Below are 25,875 nucleotides of genomic sequence, written 5' to 3'. Positions count from 1 at the left end.
ATGATAGACAATCTTATTACAAAACTTTGTACGATACATATATATATTGAGCAATATTATTATCAGCACAGATGTGTAACAGAAAAGTGAGTGTTAATCTCGTCCCATGAGTTGACAATCTGATAATACTGGAGAGAGTGCAGGTGCCAACAGCTTTTAAGATCTTGCTCACGAGAGTGTAATACTGACAACTTTCTAACTATTGGCTACTACTGTAAATTTCATCATGAATAACCCATGTAGGGCCATGGAGAGCTGCAGCTGAATATACTAACCACTAGAAAGACGAGCACCGACATGGGAACCATAACGTAATTTTGAGTTTTCTGTAAGACATCTTCGATAGACATGATTTGCATCAATCAATACATCTATACCAATATAAACGGTCTGTTAAACTACGGCCTAATCAAAGAGAAATTACAAAATATGTTTTCTGTCTAACATTTGAAGAAATGGGTTGCTCTGTAAATGCAAACGAAGCTATGTCGGACAACTATTGCTTATAAATGAATACGATATTTATTTATTTACATTATAAATGAAAAACTAAAGTCTACGAATTCTAATATCAATTATGAATATGATAAGATCAAAGACTGAAAGACTACATCACAAACATCGGAATACTAAACGTTTAAGTTTAACGCTCGCATCATCACGCAATATTATCGTTAATTCTTGTTACAATTAATCAGGCGGCTGCATCTGGTTGAAAGTGGACGGTACCACATCAATCTGACGGCGTACGGTTGGTCTGGATGGAATCGGTTATATGTCGTTGCTCCCTCGTGTTTATTTTAAGACTCATTAAGAACTTGCCTGCGAACTGTCATTATGAAAGGTTGAGAATTTTCCTTGACCCAAGATCTCATTCGGACGTTTGGAATTTAGGTGAAATTGTGAGCCGGCCAGACTGGTTGATAATTATATTGTTTTGGTCGTAACGTAAGCAAGTTGTATATACAAACTACGACCTGCCCCGGCGTCGCACGGGTGCAATACTGGTACTAAATGTACTACAGAATTTGTTTATTTACTATATTGTCCATGCATTACAAAAAACCTTCTTCCCGAATCACTGTAATCTATTAAAATAAATCACAACAAAATCCGTTGCGTTTCTTTAAAGATTTAAGCATGCATAGGGATATAGGGACAGAGAAGGCGACTTTGTTTTAAAAAAATATACTTGAGTAGAAACTACATTTTGAACACTATTCATTACTGTACGGTTGTAAACTAAACTAAGCAAAACTGCAACACTACTGCAACCTATACATTTTATACGACTGTTAATTGGACGAAACATAGATCGATTATCATTATGACGTCTATAACTAATTTTCAGACTGAATAGGATTTCTATATAAATTGCATTTTCATGTAACGATAAATTTAAATGGTCGTATATTCCTTTATATTAAATTAGTATATTGCACAAAATCCTATCCTGAGCTATTCCAATATTATATATCCTGTGTGTAAAAAAATTATACTTTTTGCGTATGAATGGATGATTGAATGACAAGATTAATTGCACTCATAAAACTGTTTAAGACATGTCGTTTCCCTTGCAACAGTTGACCGTTAAATATTCAAATGCAATCTGTTCTCAAAGTTAGCAAACATGTGTTGTTGTGTTTTAAATCCCGTCTACGTTCATTCTATCAATTCATTGAATGAATGGAATGACTCATGACTCATTCCGTAGAGGATTTGAAAGCGACACATTACGATCAATTGATTGATGAGCATGCAAGATCCAACCAATCAATGATCGTTTAATTAAAAACTTTCTGAATATTTTGCATATCAATGTTTTGCTTAGTGTAATATCGTGCGAATTTTTATTTTATAGCAGAATATTATTGTATCGATTCGAAATTTAAATTTAAATTAGGAATATGAACGAGGTTTGTCACTGGTCACGTGTCGAAGTTTTTTTTGTGAGAATGTGAAAATGCAGATTATACTTTTGACATTTGATTTTTTTTATCGAAACGTGATATCGCTAATTAAAATTAATCTCGTATAATAGCGGAACTTATTAAATTGGTATTTAATGACTGGACGCAATAAAACGTCTAAACAACGCAGTTTTAAAAATGTAAACGTCATACTTACGCTATTTTATCGTGTTTATAATTTGCAAGATACTATTTCGAAATAACGCTTAGGTATAATTAAGGCTTTTTGTCGGCGATACTCGTTCGAAACGTTGTTATATCATTGACGTTTATGGTCTTAATTATGAACATAATTTCAAACATCGGTAGAAAAATACGTGTACTTGCGTTTTTAGTGCAATACGTTTAAATACCAAATCTTCTATAGATAGATATAATAAAATTGGGAGTGTCACTTAATAATATTAAAATAACCGTGTTAATTGAATATGTTTGCACAAAGGGGACATATACCAAAGTAACATTGTATACAATTTTTATTTGTCTGTTTGTTGCAGCTAATCTCTGGAACTGCTGGACCGATTTTTACAGGACTTTCACTGGTAGAACGCCGACGTAATAAGGAGTAACGTTGACTACAACGATAACTTTTTTGTTAAATAAATAATAGTCGCGGGAACAGATAGTATTTAAAAACAAGTCATTTTATATGAAATGGTAATATGCTTTGACAAGTGACCTTTAAAACAGGTCGATTGAATGATTTTGTTAAACACTAGAAACCCTCTCGAGTTAAATAAATAAAATTTAAACAAATATGTTTCATCATTTACTTTTCATGTAACTCTTTTATATAGGATTATCAAATATTTATAATTTTTATTTAAGGTGGTGAATACTAACAATATTAATTTTTAACACAGATTTCTGAACGCACCTGTAAACGTCAAACATGGCCGCCCCTTGTGCTGTCAAAACATTGAATTTCATGGATTTAATATCGAAATATCTCTTATATTACCTATATAAGCTATCGATTAAAAATGATTATATCTTAATGATCCATAATTATGAATAGGTTTCGATCGGTTCTAACGTAAAACTGCATGAAATTATTAATATAGATTATTGAGATGCAGTCTCCTTTATATATGTTATATAAACATTTTGAGATTACTATAATTATAATAGCAAATATTATATGTATTTTTTACTGTATAACGTAGATCGATGTCAATACAAGAAGTCCATTTATACTATCAAGTTGTCTGGTTCAGGGTTACTTTCTAATATTAATTTTATATGTGTACATCTATACTACTCTATAGATGTACACATATAAAATTAATATTAATGTTGTCTATAATAGCGTACCTAAGGTGTTTTTGTATGAAATATATTTTCGAATACCTACCAAAAAACAAAAAATGTTTTGATAATATAAAGTTTTTCCGTTTCTTAATTCGAAGTTATTCCACGCTTTGTTAGAGGTGAATAAAAATACAAGAAACTTATTTTTATAACAATAAAAAAATTGAATTTGATAACATCCGTTCGTTAATTGTCTTCGGAGGATTGTGAAATATTTACGCTAATTAAAAAAAAAAATGTTGCCAGTTAAAATTTTATCGTCACATGAAAACAATTAAGTGTTAATAAATGCTTAAGTGTGTTCGAAATTCGAATGATACACTAGTTGAGTTTTAATAAAATTTCGGATAAATCGATTAAGGCGGGGAATTACTCGGATAAATTAAATCCTTGTTTTTATTATTACAAAAAAAAAACTCAAACGAATCACTGACGGTCATTTGGCCGACAGTTAGCAATACGAGCTTGTTTTTACGAAAACTCGTTAGACCACGTCACGTCAAGTCACGTCTACTACTCATATTCTCCCGTAGACGAGTAGTAGTCGTAATTATAACGAACACGTCAACGTGACGTTCAGTTGACGTGACGTTAGTTTTTTCGACGAGATAATTTGTAGCCATATTCAAGTTAAACGTCATTTGTTTTTATAAATCATTATTATGCAATTATGCCATTAGGCTTATTTCAATATAATTCATAAGCTGTTATCGTGTGAGATATAAGTTTCTTGTATGAATCGAGATGGCCCAGTGGTTAGAACGCGTGTATCTTAACCGATGATTGCGGGTTCAAACCCAGGCAAGCACCGCTATAAGTTGGCGGACGAGCATATGGGCCACCTGATGGTAAGTGGTCACCATCACCCATAGACAATGACGTTGTAAGATATATTATCTATTCCTTACATCGTCAATGTGCCACCAACCTTGGGAACTAAAATGTTATGACCTTTGTGCCTGTAGTTACACTGGCTCACTCACCCTTCAAACCGGAACACAACAATACTGAGTACTGTTATTTGACGGTAGAATAACTGATGAGGTACCTACCCAGACGGGCTTGCACAAAGCCCTACCACTGTGTTGATGTTACACGGTCCAAGTTATATTTCCAGGATGGCTATGGTTATTTTAATGGCACTGATAGCTGTGCCATTATTTAAAAAAAGGGCTATGTAATGTACGTCGATTATTATGGAGTATTTGTTATAAATTAATTAAATTATTATTTTCATATAAAATTATTTGTATTGAAATCATTAAAATAATCGTATGATAAATAATAATAACATAATACATAACTACGTGTGCTTAACGGTATTTATCTAATTAAAATTAGCCGCGCAAGAATTTATGAATAGATCATAGCAAAAAACAGTTGATACAAAATATGTTGAGCACAAGAATTGTTCGTGGCTTGTTAAAATAACGACAGGTTATTTAATTAGATTTATTTATTACATATTATGTCGTATTAGTAAGAGCACAGATGGCCCAGTGGTTAGACAGCGTGCATCTTAACCGATGATTGCGGGTTCAAACCCAGACAATTACCGCTGAATTTTCATGTGCTTAATTTGTATTTGTAATTCATGTCGTGCTCGGCGGTGAAGGAAAACATCGTGAGGAAACATGCATATGTCTAATTTCAGCGTAGTGGAACTTATACCAAACCTACTCCTCAAAAAGGAAGGGGAGGCCTTAGCGCAACAGTGGGAAATTTATAGGCTGTTGTTGTTGTTGTTGTTGTTGTATGTCATATTAATCTTAGATCTCAGAGTTGGTGAATGTGGTACTGCGTTAATATAAACAGACTCTTCGAACCTAGGTTGCAGGGGTTCATAAACGCTTAGCGCTGGGTGCTTCGCAGATAATCATTATCATTACATAGTAAATAACAGAGTCGCTTACTTTTGTCATTTGTAAAAAAATAGATTGGTAAAAAAGGCATATTATTCGATAGATGATTTTATAGATGATAAACAAGCGTGGAGTTAATACCTGTTGACTTCCAGGCAGGTTTTATTACATACATATGTCATTGTATATAACTAACATGACTGTATATTTTAAATGTTAAAAAAGAGTAAGACCGAACCGGTGGTAGCTTCACTTAATTGTTAAATGACGATTCAAAAGTGCTTGTAAAAGCTTAGATCTTTAAAATTATGAAACGGATTTTGATGCGATGTTTTTAATACATAGAGTGATTCGAGAGGAAGGTTCATATAATATTGATATAAATATAGATGTATATAATAAGAATGGACACTATAGTAAAGAGGCAAGAAATATTCTGTAGTATATTTAGTATCAGCATTCCACATGTGAGAAGCTGTATAATAGTATTTAATACATAATATCATCTGAATCTCCGTTTCTATATTATATAATTGACTAATTAGCTTTCGAGATTAATACATAAGAATCCCTATTTAGATCCCCGGAACTCAATGAATCTGCATTATATTCAGCATTGTAGCCGTAATGTGGTAGCAGAGTTACTGTCGCATTTATAATATTAATATAGATTTACATTGGAGAGGTCAACAAACAATCTCTGTATACCGTACAAGCCGTGAGTCGAGATGGCATAGTGGTTAGAACGCGTGCATCGTAACCGATGATTGCGGGTTCAAACCCAGACAAGCACCGCTGATTCATGTGCTTAATTTGCCTTTATAATTCATCTCGTGCTCAGCGGTGAAGGAAAACATCGTGAGGAAACCTGCATGTGACAAATTTCATAGAAATTCTGTCACGTGTGTATTCCACTAACCCGCATTGGAACAGCGTGGTGGAATATGTTCCATACCTTCTCCTTAAAGGGAGAGGAGGCCTTTAGCCCAACAGTGGGAATTTACAGTCTGTTGTTGTTGTTGTTGTATACCGTACAAATATAGGGTGCGTATGTTAATATTTAAAATTCTTCTAGACTAACCGAATCGAGGAAGGAGGATTATTTAGATACATAGATATATAAATTCCGAGTAAAGAACAATTTTGAATAACGACGTGCATATATTTAAAAATATGAGATAAGTTTTTTTGTAAAAAAATATACAACATAAAGGTATGTATATAACATTATCGTGTTGAAAAATGGTAGATTATTTAAATGTACACATAGGATTATATAATTAGTTATTAAGTATAAGTTAAAGTCTGGCAAAAATAAATAATAAAACCTGATATAAAACACAAGATTGCGGTGAATTCGAACACTAACCCTAGCAACATCTGATCACAGCGCGATAAAGCTTCTAAGCGCCTATTTATATACCCAACTTTACTATGCGCCGTGAATACGAATCCGTTTATTTTTATCTGAATTACTTTCTGTATCTTAATGCAGTTTACGCTCGGATCTAGTTAATCTAGTTTCCATCAAGAGAGCGCGGCCAGACTCGCCCAGTTGGAAATTACTTTAATTTGTAGTTTATTAGCAACTCGCCCCGGTGGCGCTCGACTTTTTTAGATGAAACCAGTGAAACTATTTTTTATATGAATTTTAATTGGTTCATAAACTCTTACTTATGAACAAATAAACATTTTCTTTTTAACCGATTACAGAGAAACGGCGTATTTACGTTTGATGTCAACAACCTCAGTTCAAAACACTTTAACTGACTCTCATGATGTGTTATCCCCATACTTCATTTATCAAAGGTTATGGTCAGGCTAAATTATGACCATATAAAATGTATCCATAATATTAATTAATCTTGTTAATTTTTCGATGTAAGTCGGATATTAGTATTTATTGCGTCCGTAAAGTATTTGTGAAAGTCTACAAATTTTAATCAGTATATAAAAGTAATTTGTGTTCAATCATGTAAAGGAGATGAATGTTTTAAATGTAAATGCATTTATCACAATGTCCATATAAAATAGATGAAAGTATGAAAAATATATGATATTCATCTTAAAGCTAGCGACCAGCCCCGGCTTCACACGAGTGCAATGCTGATACTAAACATATTACAGATTTTTTCTTGTTTCTTTGCTATATTGTCTATGTATTACATACAAAAACCTTCCCCTTGAATCATTCTATCTATAAAAAAACGTTATCAAAATCCGGACAGACAGACAGCGGTAAGCGAATTTATTTTGTGCTGTGTTAATAAAATGCAAATAAAGTGAAGTGTTTCAACATTAGATTTTCTTGAACAGACATCATTATTGTATGGGAAATATTGGATTTTTTTTTGATTAAAAAAGTTTTTACTCAATTTATCAACATGATTTTTTTCTTTTTAAATATAGATTCCATTAAGAAGAACTGGCAAGACACTCGATAGTTCTTTTACTACAGTTCAATAACCTTAGATAACTATGTTAATGAAATTAATCGAATTACTTTATAAATTGATGGTTAAAATATCAATAACTTAGCCACCGAACATTATTTGTATATATTTAAATATACTGTACACTACGAGTAATGACCTATTTTATTTATAAACATATTGCTTTATTTACCATATAAATGTGAATACGACGTTACTTCAATTTTAATAACATATGATAGCGCTAACGCATAAGTAAAAATGCTTCATCTAAGCGATTTTCGTTTTTAAGTCAATGGATTAAGACGTATTTTAGGATAGATAATAATAAAATATGCTATTTTATAATTATAAGTAATTCCATAAGCAATAGTAATAGGAAAAAATAAATTATTATTTGCACAATCGCTTCGTTATATAATTTATTATTTTTATTTCAACTGTTAATGTTTAAGTCTTTTCATACAGAATTCGAACGACATGCGATTGTTGTTACATGCTGAGCCAATTTGAATTATTTATCTATAATAATAAAGTTCAATATTGAAGTGCGCTCACATTTGTCTTTGCGTGGATAACCTGACGATATAATACTGAAAGTGCGCATTATATCATACTAGTGTTTAACTTAAATTCTCGTCCGCTTCCGATTTGTAGATTGAGATTGCTTTCTTTTGGATTTCGAATTTGAAAATAGAACCGATCACTTATTTGTAGGAATTAGTTTTTTCGAACTTAAACATCATTTATGTACAGTAAGTGGTAAGGCTTTGTTCAAGTCCGTCTGGGTACCTACCATCATATATTTTTGAGCTAAACAGCAAACTTTTAGTATTTACAAGTATTTTGGTGTGCCAGCTTGTAGAGTTTCAGTGAGAACGCTCTATAAAGTTTACATAATCCTTATTTCCATACAATTAAGAGAACTTAAAATTATTAGTAACATTTTTCCTAATTAGCGACCTTACACAACACATTCAATCAATTATAATAAACAATATTTTTTATACTAATAAAATATTAATGAACCGATACGTGAAAATGTCGTCTTGAATTTATATCGTGTCGTGATCGACAAGGTTGTCTCTGAATTTTCCTTTTTAAGCGCATACGTGACGCGAATACCAATATGACGTTTAATTTTATACTTAACGATTTAAATATTGATAAAGAGAGAGCGCACATACTAGTCTGCACGTGAACGTCTAGGTCATGTATTTCATTTTAGCAAACATTATCAGGAAACAAATTTTCATATTTGGAAGGCGCTATGGACTGCCAACAAAATGGAACAAAAATTCAAAAATTATGACATTAATTTTTTTTAATTTATAATTGTATCGCATCAGATATCGGGCACGCGTCGAATGATATTCTGCCATATCCCCGTCGTGAAAAAGCATAATGATGTTCTATTATTCGCTCCGTTAAAGGTTCCATATGAATAAATATTTGATTTAAAAAATCAAATAAAAATTGGTACCACGTTGTTTAGTGTCTTGACCAAGTAAGTAACAATGCTAATGTAAATTTTAACTGCGGTCTATCTCGGTTGTAACGTGCAGCGCCACTGGTTAATAGTTTATGGAGTACCGCTTTGTTTCCGAGATTGTCAACTTCGTTTAGATCTAAGAGGCTTTGGCTCGGAAGAGGAACTTAAATGTTGGTACAAAGCATTACACTTACATAGTTGTTATATATGTTTTAAAATTAAATACTATCATTGGTTTGCAAAAGAAATACCCTGACCTAAGCAGAATCAGTGACCCAACTCACGAGGATTTTTTGTCGTTGTAATTGTTTACATATTTGTATTTGGTAAAGAAACAGTCAGAAACCTATCGTTTCATTTTATTATTAAAGTTATTTCTATTAAGCTAGATATTAACTTTGTGTTTGTTCTTTCTACCAATGTTATGATTCGTACCCGGATTTCAATGTGATGTTGGTATGCCGAAATGTATTGTTAATATACATAATGAAATTATTACATAAAGTGTATTGTATAGTTTTTTTTTAGGTAAGTTCATTACTCATTCAATTATTTTATCATTAATGAATATATCTGTTATAGTTCAGATCTCACCTAAGAATTTATCCGATCGTCATTAATATATATTAGTATGCGAACACGGTACTCGTTGTAATTTTATTAAAGTCGGTGCGTCATAAATCTATACATGGTTTGTATATGTGTCTATTATCGTCAAAACACAACCATACGTCATTAAGAACAAAAACGCGATGACCGCCATTCGATACGTCCGGGAACAGATCAGACGCAGGACTAGAAGAGTTCCGTTTTCGAAGCACGGAAATGTATCTAAATCTTACATAACCTAATATTTAATTCTATTTATTGTAAATATTACCTCATCCGATTTTCACTAAACGTTTAAAATTATTTTTTGATGTGGGTAACATTCGAAATTCTTTATAGGTGTAAATATCGTAATAGTCTGGTTATTAATTAAATCAATTTTATTCCGCTTTTATATCCTTTATTGTTATATTTTTAAAATATACAATAGCAATAATTGCCCGCGGCTTGGTCGCGTTTTAGGGCGTTGATTGATGTATTAGGAAAAAACGGCAGTCTATGTCCTTACTCGGAGTTCAAGTTTATTTCATATCAAAATTTATCATTTCAGCGGTTTGGTCGTGAAAAGTGATAGAGGGTAATGTAGTGTACACAGTATCTGTAACAATATAATAAATATTATTGGACTTATATTGTATATGGATATATATATTATCTGTGTATTTATGTATCTGTCCCCTCGAGTGACACACATCGCGGAAAGCGCGGGAATATAAAATATATGATTTGGGCGCGGGTGAAGACGGTGTGTATGCACGGCGAGTGGATATTTAAATATAATATGTATTTATATGTAACTTGTAAAACGATCTTACATTCATATAGGTATGTGAACATTACAGGTAACTTTCACATTTATAATATTAATATAGATTAAATTGAATTCTCATTTACTATATACACTTATATATAGCGCACGGTGTTATAAAGGACACAATTTAAAGTTTATTCATCTGTTTCTAATTAGGTTACTGACGCGGCTTGCGTGACGTATACTCTGACGTTAAGAACACTGATGAATATACATAAGCGAGCGAGAATCATCTTAGACGTGCGTTAAACCACAATTATTAAAGAGCTGTTATAAAAGATCTATTAACAGACAAAAACCGGTAACTTTTTTTTTTCAACAAACATTCGTAGTCACTATGGCAACGGCATCCGCCATTTTGAATTTTTGGCGCCAACATTGCTGACGTTGACAAATGACAGCAAAGTCGATTTGATAAAATTATAAGTAATTATAAAACGGCTTTACGCATAAGTGATATTGATGATTAGTTGACTAATTCTGTCCCCTTTTTTCGAATGTCAAATCAATAACAATGTCAAATCAAAAACAAAGTCGCTTACCGCTGTATGTTCTATGTATGCTTATATCTTTAAAATTACGCAACGGATTTTGATGTAGCTTTTTTTGATACATAGAGTGATTCGAGAGGAAGGTTTTTGTACATAATACATGGATAATATAGAAAAGAAACTCTGATTATTTTAGGTGTTTCTAATGTGATGTAGAATATTTATAATAGCGCAATACTGATAGTATTACAGCTGTCTCTCTATAAGTAAACAAAATGCTTGAAAAATCTTGTTTTATATAAGTGTCGCGCGACTGTCGTGTCTTACGCGAGCACGTGACGAGGCATTGTTCTCTCGTCTGTATTATTATTGCATGCGCGTAGACGTGTTCAATAATCGTTGCATTTTCACTTTTCGCTCGGTTTGAACTAATTTACATGACCAAATTATGTGTGACGTGTCACATGTCTGTTGTTTGTGTGTTTTCAATCATTTTTATTTAGTCGTATTACCTGTCTCAATAATTAGATAGTATTTTTATTAACTAAATATATATGTATGTGTCATGTCGCGTTACAAAGTAGGTTTTATATTATAATGCTGAGGCTTGAGAAATGTTAATATAATAATAAGATATTAATCATAGAAATCAGGTTAATGTTGCTTTCGTCTATTTATCATTCAACTATTTAATTCATTACAAAAATATATTTAAATATTATCTTACGAAAATGTCATGTTTTTTTTTTCTTTTCGTTGCGTATTATGATTTCGATAAAGACAGTATAGAATATAGATACTATTGTTATGACAAATGAACTTTTTCGAACACGTATCGTAATAGCGGTACACTTTTTTTGCTTAACTCTAAAATACGATTCAATTGTCTAGAATCATTTTATATACCGGAGTAATTCTTTACATAGTATAAAACAAAGTCGCTTACCGCTGTCTGTGTCTATGTATGCATGGATCTTAAAAATTACTCAATGGATTTTGATGCGGTTTTTTTTAATAGATAGAGTGATTCGAGAGGAATATTTTTGTATAGTAAAGAATTGCTGACAATATTAGAAGTTTCTTATGTGATGTCGTGAATAAACAAATTCTGAAGCCTGATTCTGAAGGTTGCTAGTTATGTAAACTTAGCGTCATACTGATTACACCAATATCTACCATTGACACCATCAAATTCTATAAAACGCTACCAAGCCAAACGGTAGTTCATAATTAGATTAATTTACGCATTATTTAATCAGACGAGGATATCTAATCTTAGAACATTTGAAATGGTCTTCCCTTGTAGAGGACCTCTCGCTTAACCTATGTAGGGTGACCACAAATTTTAATTTTCATAAACAACAATCGAATTTTCCAGAATGTCACGGTAAATATACTTTGATATATACTGAATAAATTTAATCGTACGCGTAATTGGTATTCGTTTTAACATTGATAACGAGTGTTTTAATTAGTTCGAATAATTTAGTTCATGGCTTCGTTTATTTCTTACAGTCTATGTATCCTGTTTTATCATAATGTATTTGCATATAACGATCACCACTACAGAGGTGCACATTATGTCCAATAAATACAACCTTTGAAATACCCCATGGACTTATAAAAATTAAAAAGACGTTAATAGTAAAACAAAACGTTCATATAAATCAACTGTAACGTGTATTTTTAATTTTGCTTCGTTTTAAATAAAGAGCGCAAATGTTAAAATCGGGAAAAGCGCTGTTTTTTAAAGCACTTGTGTTATGGAAAATCAGAAGTAACAACGGTACCTCAAGCACCCAGACATGAGACAAAATAAAAAAGTAATGAACTTTTTCGACATAGATACGGCCAGGAATCGAATCCGGGACGTGAGAGTGACGTGAAACCGATGAAAGTCGATGTACACACTACTCGACCATGGAGGTTGTCATAATAATACTTAGCTTTCATGTATATTTCACCATACTGGATAGTGTTAAGTTAAATAATTATATACAACGTATTACAAGACAGAAAACTTGATAAAATTCTAAGGCATTTGCACCCAAAAATGCCAAAAGTACAGATGCATACAGCTAACAGCTGAAGTCTGACATGGATTCTTAGTTTATTTAAAACTAGACAAAGTCTCACTACAAGAGAAGTAAAAGAATCGGAACAATTTTATTAACCGTTTATTTATTATTTAGTTAACTTGGTATCCGTCACAGTACTTTACTAATGTACTCAGAGCTAAATATGTTTATGTTTTCGACGCGTTTCTCATCTTTGACCGTGTATATAGACGTGTAAATACAGTCTATTATTTTACTGAGATAAATAATTGTTTTATAACTCGTATCTTTATAACGAATGGACATCTTAGCGAGCAATTGAACGACCAGATGACTCTTCCATTGTTTTTTTTTTAATTGTGGTAATTTCCGCAGCCCGTTTCGTCGAATCACGCAAATATTACGAAATGAGTGTCGAACGTCTTGTGAGAAACGATAAATAGATATTTATGTATGGGGAAATGTGAGCTATAAATATTTTGTGCGTCTCGTACCTGGAATAGTTTTTTTTCTTATTTACTAAGTGTCTACAAATCGTGCCCGTTTAAATTTGTTGAAAGAGTTATTATTCAGTTCGCAGTAAAGTAAAGTAACAGTCTGTAAATTTCCCACTGCTGGGCTAATTGCCTCCTCTCCCATTAAGGAGAAAGCTTGGAACATATTCCACCACGCTGTTCCATTGCGGGTTGGTGGAATGCAAATGTGGCAGAATTTCAATGAAATTAGACACATGCTGGTTTCTTCACGATGTTTTCCTTCACCGCCTTAAATATCTTACGCCTTAACTAACTTATTAATTCTTCAGCTTTTTATATTAAGTCGTAGTTGGGAGACACCCGATGTGACGGCGCTGTGGTGTCATACGGGGGGGCTGCGCGCAGTACTGGACAGTATTTTTTAGCGTGACTTTATTATAGTTCTATCAGAAAAACAGCGTAAGTTACTCCTTACAACACCAGCTACCTGCTAGTCTAAATCGGTCCAGTCGTTCCAGTGATTATCCGGAACATACAGACAGACAGATGACAGTCAAAAATTAAAAAAAAAAAAGTTTTGGTATATGTAAGTTTATTTTAGTACGATACGTACGTTATTTTAATGTTATAAACAGAAAATCCAATTTTACTATACGTATACAACATTTTTAAAGATAGCTCGCTTTTTGTTATATAGCGAAGATATTGGTGAACAGTTACACTTTTTTAAAAGGTTTTCCTCTCAACGTTTATATATAACATATAACTGTCACATGTTCATTTTAATTCTTATTTCAAAACGTTCATCGCATTGTATTGGACAATTTATTATGTGTTATTTGAATAAATATTGTTTTTTATTAAAACACATATTTATAATTGACAAACATTTGTACGAGTCATACATGTATTATCCATGAAATGGGTGTGTTATGGTCTCTGTTTGAACGTTATAAATACTTCATACATATCGAGCTGCGTACTTAACGCGTTATTCGACGGAGATTTGGTCATCTTAATATTTCTAAACAAAATATTGCTAAATTTATGAGCTGAGATGAAAATATTACCCAGCGATTTAGTGATTAGAACACCTATAAAAAAATTCAATGTTGTTGGTTCAAGCCTGGGATAGCACTGTTCAGATTTGGTTTTATAAATTAGTTGTTATTCAGGCATAAATGAACTTGCATAAATAAATTAATAAGCGTACTGAAACATCATTTATATAAAGACAAAATTAAATTCCTTTAAACAATTACCATATTTATATTAATTTATTACATGAAAATTCATTGAAAAAAAAAACACGTGTAGTCTCTTTGGTAGGTATATTTTTTGATTCATAATATAATTCTATCAAAGCCTATTTGTTTTTAGTTTAAAAATGAACGTGTTATATTTGATAAAACATTAACACAATTTGTTTACCGAACTACATATTAAATGGCAAATATTATCATGATGGTAATTTATCCGGCCAATATTTAGCAGACACTTGATAACTAGATCGTTATCAGCGATCGAGTGATAACTACTCTTGTCAACAGGTGACAAATGATAAATTAAATTTATATTAGCAATGTCGTATTTGATAAGTTTGACGACCTCCATGGTCGAGTGGTGTGTCCATTGGTTTTCATGGGTACGCCACTCTGAGGTCCCGGGTTCGATTCCCGGCCGAGTCAATGTAGATTACCATCAGTTTTCTATGTTGTCTTGGGTCTAGGTGTATGTGGTACCATCGTTACTTCTGATTTCCATAACACAAGTGCTTCAGCTACGTACATTGGTATCAGAGAAATGTATGTGATGTTGTTTCATATAAATAAATAAATTTAAAAAAAATAATTGCTTATTTAAAAATGGAATTGTGATTTTTAAAACTCATTCATTGATTCTATTGTTAAATGTTTGGAAGACTTGATTATACAAGTGTAATTCGTCAATTACTTACTAGTAACCCGCCTGGATTCGCACGATTGCAATGCTGATACTAAATATACTGCAGATTGTCTTAAAATGTTCACTGTTTTTCATTCATTCTGTACTATATCGTGCATGTATTATACATATAGACCTTCCTCTTGAATCAATCTATCTATTAGAAATCGCTTCAAAATCCGTTGTGTAATTTTAAAGATCTAAGCATACACACTACTACAGCGGTAAGCGACTTTGTTTTATTCTGTGTAATGATGTTAATTTTGATATACAGTGAATACGGTTTTAACGACGACAAAGAGACTAAAGTGTTGTGTATGTATTCGAAATAATAAAAAGTCGTGTAAAAATGTCATCATATCAATAATTTAATTATATTATTGAAAAAACGTGTTATAGTGCACTGTTTAAGTCTATTTTTTTCGTGCACACTCTAAGCTGTATTCCATATTCAAAATTCCTTCTACATCTAAATTATCTACATATAATAAGATGAAAAAAAAATCTCTTATGAATTCTAATTTCAATCTGTGTGTGTGTGAGTGTGTTCCTTTGTTAACAATTATAAATTGTTAATGAAAACAATAAATTAGGTTTAACTAAAGATTTAAAATTCAACGATGCATGTCGTTTAACGATTAACGCTCGCTCGTATAATATGCCAATCACGATGCAGCGCAAGTGTGAACGCGACTCTCGTATAAGGCTTCAAATTGCTAATACACTGTCTTTAAGGCTGTCGTCCATTACATTTGAAATTCGACGATTCAGATCTTTAACAAAAATCTTTAAAAAAAATTATGTCTGATATTTGATACCTTGTATATTCATTATAAGTTATATCAATAAAAATAATCATTTTCTTTATTTAAATAGACTTTTACAATTACTTTTTAGTGTTCAAGCGTTACCGGTTTCGAAGCGAATTCTACCGATAAAAGTCCGAAAAAAACAAAATATATATCAATACATTCACAAAAATTAACTACATTCCTATAATATAAACACAAAACCCAGAAATTATTCAACATATTATTTATGAATGAATTAAAAACCCACTGAAGTTAGCGTGTTAAACCGTAAACATATCTAAGGTGTAAAATATTGATAGAAATAAAATCATTAAACGGAGTCCGATCAACTTTTCTTTCTTTTATCCGTAACCATCTTAGTCTGTACCACGACACCGGGCTAAATGTCTAAAAGGACGTACGTTGCACTTTATTTAAATACACCATGTTATGAAATTCGTTAGAGATTACAGTATATTTAAAATCAATATGATACAACATCACATACATTACTCTAATCCCAATGTATGGAAAATCAGAAGTAACGACGGTACCAAAAACACCCAGACCCAAGACAACATAGAAAACTAATGATAATCTGCATCGACTCGAAGTGTCGTACCCATGAAAACCGGCGAACACACCACTCGACCAAGGAGGTCGTCGAAAGAGCTAAAGTATATGATGTTTCTGTAAATGTTTTTAAGTCTCCTCATTAAGCTCTTTCAATTTTATGAAGCTTCTCAAAATACTTGAAACTCGTTTAATAATTATTGTATTCGTCGTAACTTGGTACGGAGTGATACCGTATAAAATACATGAGTACGTAATAATATGTCGTCATATGATCATGAAATCCATTAAACGTAACATTGAGCTCGAATGTGTCAATGTTTATTAAACGATGAACGTAGGTACCTATCTGTCTATCAGTCCATATAACAGTTCATTCATCTTGACCTTCCGTCGCGTTCCGTTATAAGCAATTACTACATGGGAGTATTGCTATTTGACGTAGCCAAGGTAAATCAGGCTCATATGAGTGAAAACATAACTTCGTGATTTTGCTGGATTATAATTATGTTTCAATATAGTCAGATATAGCATTTGCTGAGTGGTTAGCTTTATTCTGTTGTGTAACACGCTGTATGCAAAATACGATGGTGGTCCAGCCGCAATTTTAATGATCGTTAATCCCAACAATCACCATTAAATGTTTTTTTTTTTAATTTAATGATAAACGGCATACAGACGTTGAAGATATTTTTTATACACATTTGTTTTTTGTGCTAAGGATTACTTACTTAATACGTATTACCTACAATATTAATACACTTATGCATTTGTATTATTTTTATCTACGTATTAAAATTATATTTATTTCCAAATTGCTGATAAATAAAAATAACAGAATAATTTAAAGAGTCATTGTACTTAGAATTCCAAATTCAAATTAATTATGAAATATATTTATAACATTCGAAAATAAAACAACAACAACAACAACATTTGCATTTATTTGTTAATTTCTTATTTCGTATAAAATTTTAAGCAGCCGTCGTTTCTTCGTTGTAATTGGGTTGTTTCTTCGTTTGGATATTTCGTGAGAAAATTTACATAGGGTTGAATTTTTTTAAGTAATACCAACACGAACCGTCTCTTGGTAAAGAGGTTTTTATCTATGTCACCGTAAGACTACAAAATTCGTTAGATTACAATCTGACGAGACAGATCGTAATCTGTCGAAATATTGTGAACCGAGAAATATGTTTGCAATTTAACGAATTATTTTTCGCTATATTGTGATCTATCGATGGGAAGCTGTCGAATTGTGAACTGGCAGATAAGAACATGTCGCGCGCTGATTGGTTGAAATAAATTAAAAAAAAAAAAGAATGCTAGAGAAATAGCAAAGATAGGTCTGATCATATTTATATTTGAATATCGATTGAGATTTGAAAATGATATTTTCGATGTTGTATATCAATTGCGTATACATTTTGTTCAAGGTCGCTGTCCCCAGTGAGAGCTCGGCCTTGCCTCACGTTCATTCGGTTGCAGGCTACCGGTTATGTGGTTTTCGTCCAATTTAAATTTCACTAATAAAGGATAACTGGTTACAGAAACCATTAACAAAACAGTTAGAACGAGCGAGATTATCTGAGACGGGTTTTGAGTGCAGCGAATATATTACACTTAGAATACATTTACTGTTAAGATTTAATTGTTTTCCGTTCTGTTTTTGATAATTCTTTATTAAAAAAAAAATAAAAAATTGCCAGCATGAACTTCAATTATCTATTTTTCGTTTTTATTTAACGTATACAAACTTTTTAGTTTTTTTTTTTTCATAAAAGTTCCTTTGTAATTTGTCATTATATTATAACTAATTACAATTGTGATATAATGTTATGAATTGTGAATAATATGTTATGAAGTATAACACCGTTGATTGTTATTAAAAACAGTCAATACATACTACGTGTTTGCAGTTATCGTCGCTACGTAGAATCGCCGCTGGGTCGCGACGGGTCCGGGCGAGTGGCAGGCCAGCCCTCGCGCTACAACGAGACCAAACTATAAGTGCTACGCAACGCAACGCAACGCAACGCAGCGCAAAGCAACCGCAACGCACCTTACACAATCGCTCGCAAATGTGACAATCGCAACGCTTAGCAACAAGAAACATTGATTACAAAATGTTATTAATAATATGTAAAAAGTTATAATATTTTTTGCCAGTTGATGTTAGATAATAATTATTACATTGTAATATGGCTTTTAATAATACTTACTGACGTCGTTCTTTTTTTTTTATTTTTTCCTCATTCTTAAGTCCCGTTTTATTTTGCATATTAAAATGCTCTTATAGTGCGGACGAAATAACTTTGAATTAATTAGCATTTACCGAGCCGAGCCCGCTTATATATGAATTTATTGAGGCGACGCGGACGGTAAACATAAGAACGCATTATACGAAATAATGTGATATTTTATAATATAAATTTGTAATTACATATTTAATAAGACTTGATCTCGACATATATTTTGGATGAGCTTCTAATATAGTATATATATAGTGAAGTAAGTTGTTTTAATTAATTCTTTAATATTATGTTAAATTTAGATGCAACAAAACTGTTAATATCCATATAAACAGACGTGATCAATGACGGAAATAACATCATTTCTCATAACCAAATCGGTTATAAACACAATTTAATAAGATCATGTAAAGTTCAATATCCTCTTCAGCCCTTTATGATCAAGAAAAATTAATACATATTACATAATATAAGTTTAAATATCAATAGAATTAAAAACCGGAAAATACGAGATTTCCTAAAGAAATAGTTCAATGTTACAAATTTCAACAAAAAAATTAATCATAATTTTTACCTTTACAGTATAAATTGTAGATTTTGTTGCAAAGGAAACAGGACTGTCGTTTCGCACTGTTTTATTTCAACAGTCTAACTCAATGTCTGTGCCAATGACTCGCTTTGTGGACCAGTCAACGCGTGTAAATACCATTTAATATTGAATATTCATTGTATTTAGAACGGATCGAAACGTTGGCCTAAGCGATTATACAAATATGTTTAAAAGGTTATAACGCTTGCCGCGTAAGGTTTTAGAACTTTATTATCAATAAAGACACACAGTCACTCGTGTGATAATATAAATTAAAGTAGTAGGTAACATTTTGTCGTCGTTACCATTCAATGTATGACTATACGATACTATACTTAAAAATAATTTACAATAATAAAAAAATAGAAATAAATACGGTTTTGCTCGATTTTGTGAAGTTTTCGTGAAGTGAAGTGTTGAATGTTGTTCCAGTGCATAATTTTTTAATATAGAAATATTCTCTAATTCAATTGTTTTTCAAAAAATAACAGACCTAAATCTTAGCTGCGTATATAATTATACTTATAAAAATAATAATATACTTATAAATAAGTATTATCATTCTTAGTATTGCAAACTAAGTATTATCATTATTAGTATTGCAAAAATCTAAAAATTAATTTAATTAAATAACAATATTGCAAATTATTATAGCAAAAAAATAGAATATTAATTATACAAAATATTATTTATATCCAATATATACATAAGTACAATTATTTCTTATTTCTTTTTCGTCTAGATAGTTTTGCTAATTCAATTATTTTCCACGATACAATTTATTACAGTAACTTTATCCTCAATGTTAATTCTTATGTAAAACATAAGGAAGTGATACTTTTTTAAATACTAAATACATAGCGAGTTTTGTAAACAAAGATAGCTATAGTTATTGTAATTCAACATGCAAGTTTATTGTATGACCGTGGCGTAGGAGACGGATGGACCTGGCTTATTTCCAATTTCCGATAATATTAATAAGTGTTAAATAATGACAGATACACGTTGAATCACAAATATATCCTAGTTTGTATAAATATTCGAATGGCATTCGTTTTTCAAACTCTATCAAACAATAAGATTCTACGTTTAAATTTCAGATGCATTCAAAAATAAATGATCGTGAAAGTAAAATGTCCCAAGTGCATGTGAGCCCGTACTAGTTATTACGAATAAAACAACATACGAAGCTCTTTTCGATGTTTTATTATAATTATCGCGATTTGAGTTTAAATTAGGTAATTCGTGTCTTTTTTTGAGAATGCATTTATTTGTCAATATTACATTATGTTGTAACATCAACAATTGTTAAGCAATTTTAAATAAATATTTACACATTTAGTATGTGTAATAATTCAAAAATACTTTTTTTTTCTAAGATAAGTCACGATTTCTAATTTATATATTTACTATTTTTTTTATAATTCATTTAATTCACTCCTATGAAGGTGAGAAGCTATATTTTGTAATAGACAAATTCGAAATTCGTCACTCGTTTCGAAATTCAGGCATTGAAGTCGATCGCGAAAAATTTTTCAGCCGACTCACGTTTAAACGACGCAATGTTCCTAAAATAGTATTTAGGCAATTTATTATACGACACTGGCTAAAATAAAAGTGTATCTAACAATTTAAGACTTCTCTTACTTACTGCATAAGAGCTGGAAGAGCTGGAGGTTGGAGGGAATTTGCAAGAACTCGCGTATTATGAGATCCAATTGTTTTTGGGAAGTAAATCTGACACAACTGACACTGAAAAATAGCGAAGTACGCTGAATATAAATGGATGCTATAACTTCCAGTAACCCTCACAAAATCTCTATTAAAATAAACAACAAACAAACCCGTCACCTTTAAAGACAATACAACAAAGTCTTGGCACACGTTATAATCTGAATATAGTTTTAAGATTAATGTAGTCACAAATATTCATTTCAATATCATACACCTGTTAAATAAAATCAAACCCAAAAAACGCCATAGTTACACGAGCAAAAAATCGCATGAGCAAAATAAAGCCAATAAGAAACTGATAAGTGTTCACGTGTATGAATAAATGGAATAATTATAAAATCGTAGGATCGACTGCGATGAGGTCGGTTCTTGGCTTGCGACGTTTGTCAAGGTCGTAGCCGAATTGTAAAGCAATGAGAACCTAAACCGGATTTAAATGTTAATTTTTTGCATTACATCATCCATTTAGAAGATTCGTTAGATGTAACGTATTCGCTCAAGCCATCAACCCGCTGCGACGCACTTGGGCCCAGGTGCGCTTCGGATTTAAACCAATCAATAAGCAAGAATGTCATCCGTACACATCGTGGGCATAGATGACCGATAACGACTGTTAATCAAAGTTATACTTAGCAGACATCTCACTTGTATTCTGATATTTTGCCAAATATATGCAAACGAAACTGATTAATTGAATTTTTTACATGACGGCGGTTTTGTTAATAACATCAACATATACACGTAGCATTTGATTCATCACATTTTCTCTATGTAATCGGAAAAATAACATCGAACGTCGTTTTGAAAAATTACTTTAATTATACTAAAACGTTGTAAATCTAAGTCGTTGGTGAAATAGTTTTGAAAATAAAAAAAGGCGTCACGTGACGCATTCGTGAAATACCGAACGTGATGGTCAATAGAATTAATAATAAACAAAAAACCGGCAAATAAATATGATTGAAATTGAGTAATATAAACAGAAACATTGACTTTCGTGACTAAAATAAAAATATACAAATTATTTTTCCAATTTTTGTAATCACATATAATATCCCATTTACACCTTAAGTATTAGAGGAGGAATATGAACGTTAAGAGAACGCCATGGGGGTGAAATCGAGTTGTATGACGTCATGGAATCAACCCCGATATACACAAGACACGGAAAAAACTAGAAGACTAAGCCTAAGCCAAAGGTAACCCGACAACTATTAATTTAAAAACGTATTTTATAAGACATAGGAAACAATGTGAATATTACTATTAAGTATGAAACATACTTCATATGTGTACCTATGTAGCAATTTATTCAGTAAATAAAATATATAATTTATTACGTTTTCGTAATTAGAATGTTAGATGTTGAGTTAAGTATGTCACGTCCGAAGAACATTTCAGTAAGACCAGCACGAGTGGTCGTATATCCACGCCATAATAAATGAAATGCAGGCTGCGAGTGCGGAAAGGCAAGCATCATAATGGAACCATGACGCTCTGTGCATCGCTGATAAAACTTAGCTAGACGATTTATGACAGTAGTTAGTTCCGCTTCTCAGCACCGACAGAAAATACGTGATGTATGTGTGTTTACAATAACTTGCCACAGCTTCCGCTAGGTACGAACGTGTTTAAGCGTCCGTTGATAAACAAGTTTCTGGAATTTTTATATTTACTGCATTTCGATAAAAAAACATCATCGTTTTGTGCTGGAATTACGAATTATTTAATTTTCAATGATTATTCATTTTGTTCCTTAAACTTATTGTAGCCGTCATAAATGTATACACGTATTTATTTCGTATATTTCATATCGTTTTGAGCCTAAAACGTTGGTGCACTGCATTTATTCAAGAATAACGTTATTTACGGTTTTTATTATTAAGTATATATATTTTCATGAATTCCCATTGTGTGAACTGTAATTGATAAATATGTCCGAATATTACACTTATATTTAAAGTATTTTACAGGAAGACGTATTGAAACTTTGTCGGTGAAATTATTAATATAGTAGCATTGATTTTAACATTTTTAATACAACTTTTATACAGTTCTACCAGATTCTACAAGGGTCTCGTTTGCGTAATGCCAAACTATATACATAAAAAGAATTTTCTTATATAATGAGTGAACTTTGTAACTATATATGAGGAGGTATATATAGCTGTCTAAATTATTACATTTCCTGCGATAAAGCAAATGCAACTTACAACGAGTGTAAGAGCGACAAATAAGAGATCCATTTAAACCCATCCTATAATTTCCTTACTTTGTTGCGTGGATCTCGTGAGGAAATAACTTGACAGACAATTGTGATCAGATGTACGTACATTGGCGCAATTAAACTTTTCAAAATACATTTCTTGTACTGGATTACAAGGCCGTGTTGCAATTTTTATTATATTTAAAGATATTTTATACATTGTAAGGAATTTATTAACAGTGATTGCTTTAAATATTAAGCATTCTCAATGTCATTATTTGTATTTAAATTATAATACATACCTAAATATGTTAAACGTAAAACAGTGGAATATCATTTTACTCCTCTTCCTCCTTGTTGTCAAACATTTTTTTAATAAATTTATTTTCTATTTTCAGTCCTTTAATAAAAAAATAAGAGTGGAATAATATACAAAACCTGTAATCCCAGTTCTAGTCAATATTTCGCTCATTTAAAACAAATGAAGTTAATGAAGGAAGAATCTCCATTAGCGCGAAAAGAATAAATGTCCCATTCATTAATAAGACGATTAAGTTCAGACGAAAATCGAATCAATATTTATCGTTTTTAATTACTATTTACTTAAAAAAATATATTTAAATATCGAATCTCATTTCCGCGATCACATGTTCCAAATTTTCATCTGTTCTATGTTTCTTTACGATGTTTCCTACGCCGTTACGCATAACGCATTCAAATTCTCATTGGTACTTTTTATAAATCTGATCACGTGACTATCAGTATTTACATACGTGTTCTATCTATTACACTATCCAATGTTATTGAAATTTAATAAAAATAATACAATAATGTCTTGAATTTTTCCAAGTATTTATAACATAAATTTTATTTTTAATCAATAAACACCTTTATTCATATTGTATAATAGAATGTTTAAGATACATAAATGACAAAATAAACAACGTTTTATTGTATTGATAATAGTCAGGAGTTTATTTGTATAAGTTTTATAACGCTATTTGAAGGTAAATTGTATTTTAATGATGGCAACACTGAGATAGTAGCATTTGTAAATACTTAAACAATATGATTCTACAATTGACATTGACATAAGCCTTTTATTATTAAATTTTCAAAAATTGCATTCACAATCAAATATATAAATTATATGCGAAGTAACTCAATCCGTAAATACGTCTTCACGGCAAATCCACTGAACTTTTTTGTATGTCAAACCTGACGAGAATCTCTTAAGAAACGGGTGACCAATATTAACAAAATACCCATTAATTTATATCTTGAAAGAACATTGATTTGAATGAAACCTTTTTTTAAATCAATGACGCCATAATTACAACTTCCCATCTATAGCCAAATTTACTGTCTACAGTTAAATTTAAATATACGAAAACCGCGTTATATACACTCTATGCGTATTGAAGGATACAGAAAAAATATAGTCAATTTTAATCTTCAAAATTAAGAATCGAGGCGTAAAATATAAAAAAAACTAAACTTTTTTTGTCATAGTGTTTTTTTACACTGGCTCACTCTCAGTATAAAACGAAACACAACAGTTTTGTTGTGCATGTCAGGCACAGTCCAAAGCCCAATCACAACATCAGATTGGATTGTTTTGTCAATATAGTATAAAACAAAATCTCTTCTGTAATTCTAGATCGGTTTGAGTAATTTGTTTTGCGTGCCTCATCTCGGAGTACTGTTTATTGACGATCATAATTACTTTTTGCGCGATACACGAAACGTGTCGAGGTGAAGTTGATTATAATATAATTAGTGTATTCGCATAAAATGTACGATAACACTTGATTTTCATAGAATTATTTGATTATTCAAAGTTGTACACGGTGACATTAATTTGTCAACGTCTTCCCGTCATAAGTATCCTCTTCAGCTTCTATTCTATTCAGCTTATTTTAAGCTGGATAGTTTCTTTATTTGAAAGCGATAATCTTCACTTCTATTTTACATTATTAGTAGCCAGTAATCTTCATTGGCAATTAAATAAGAAAAAGTGATTAACAGAATTGAAAAATTAATAGTCTATAATCTATGTACGAACTGGCGTCAAATGCTCTCATAGCTTCAGTTGTTTTACGAGAGTCAAAGAAAAAAGGCATTAAGTGTATAGGGATTTGCGTAACATAGGCCGTTTACGCTATGAGGTTAAAATAAGACCGTAAAACTCAAGGAAATTACTACTTACTACAAACTTATACGTCCCTGGTTCCTTTCCAGTTTCATTTTCTTTTTGTACCGCTCATTTAATTTT

General features: G+C 31.5%; 1 protein-coding gene across 2 annotated transcripts in view; it reads right to left on the bottom strand.

Moving 5' to 3' along the window:
- Window positions 1-25,875, bottom strand: part of LOC124542899 (UNC93-like protein) — an 89,064-nt gene that overhangs the window by 20,861 nt on the left and 42,328 nt on the right. The window contains exon 2 of one of the 2 annotated variants that reach the window (XM_047120809.1): window positions 18,726-18,807. The exons of the other annotated variant lie outside the window; for it this stretch is intronic. The gene's annotated coding sequence lies outside the window, so the exon portion shown is untranslated. The remainder of the gene's footprint in view (window positions 1-18,725; window positions 18,808-25,875) is intronic. 2 annotated transcript variants of the gene reach the window in all.

Source organism: Vanessa cardui, chromosome Z (assembly GCF_905220365.1).
Source record: "Vanessa cardui chromosome Z, ilVanCard2.1, whole genome shotgun sequence".
Lineage (NCBI taxonomy): Eukaryota > Metazoa > Arthropoda > Insecta > Lepidoptera > Nymphalidae > Vanessa > Vanessa cardui.
Note: the sequence above shows the minus strand (reverse complement) of the source record. Positions and strands in the feature narration are given on the sequence as shown.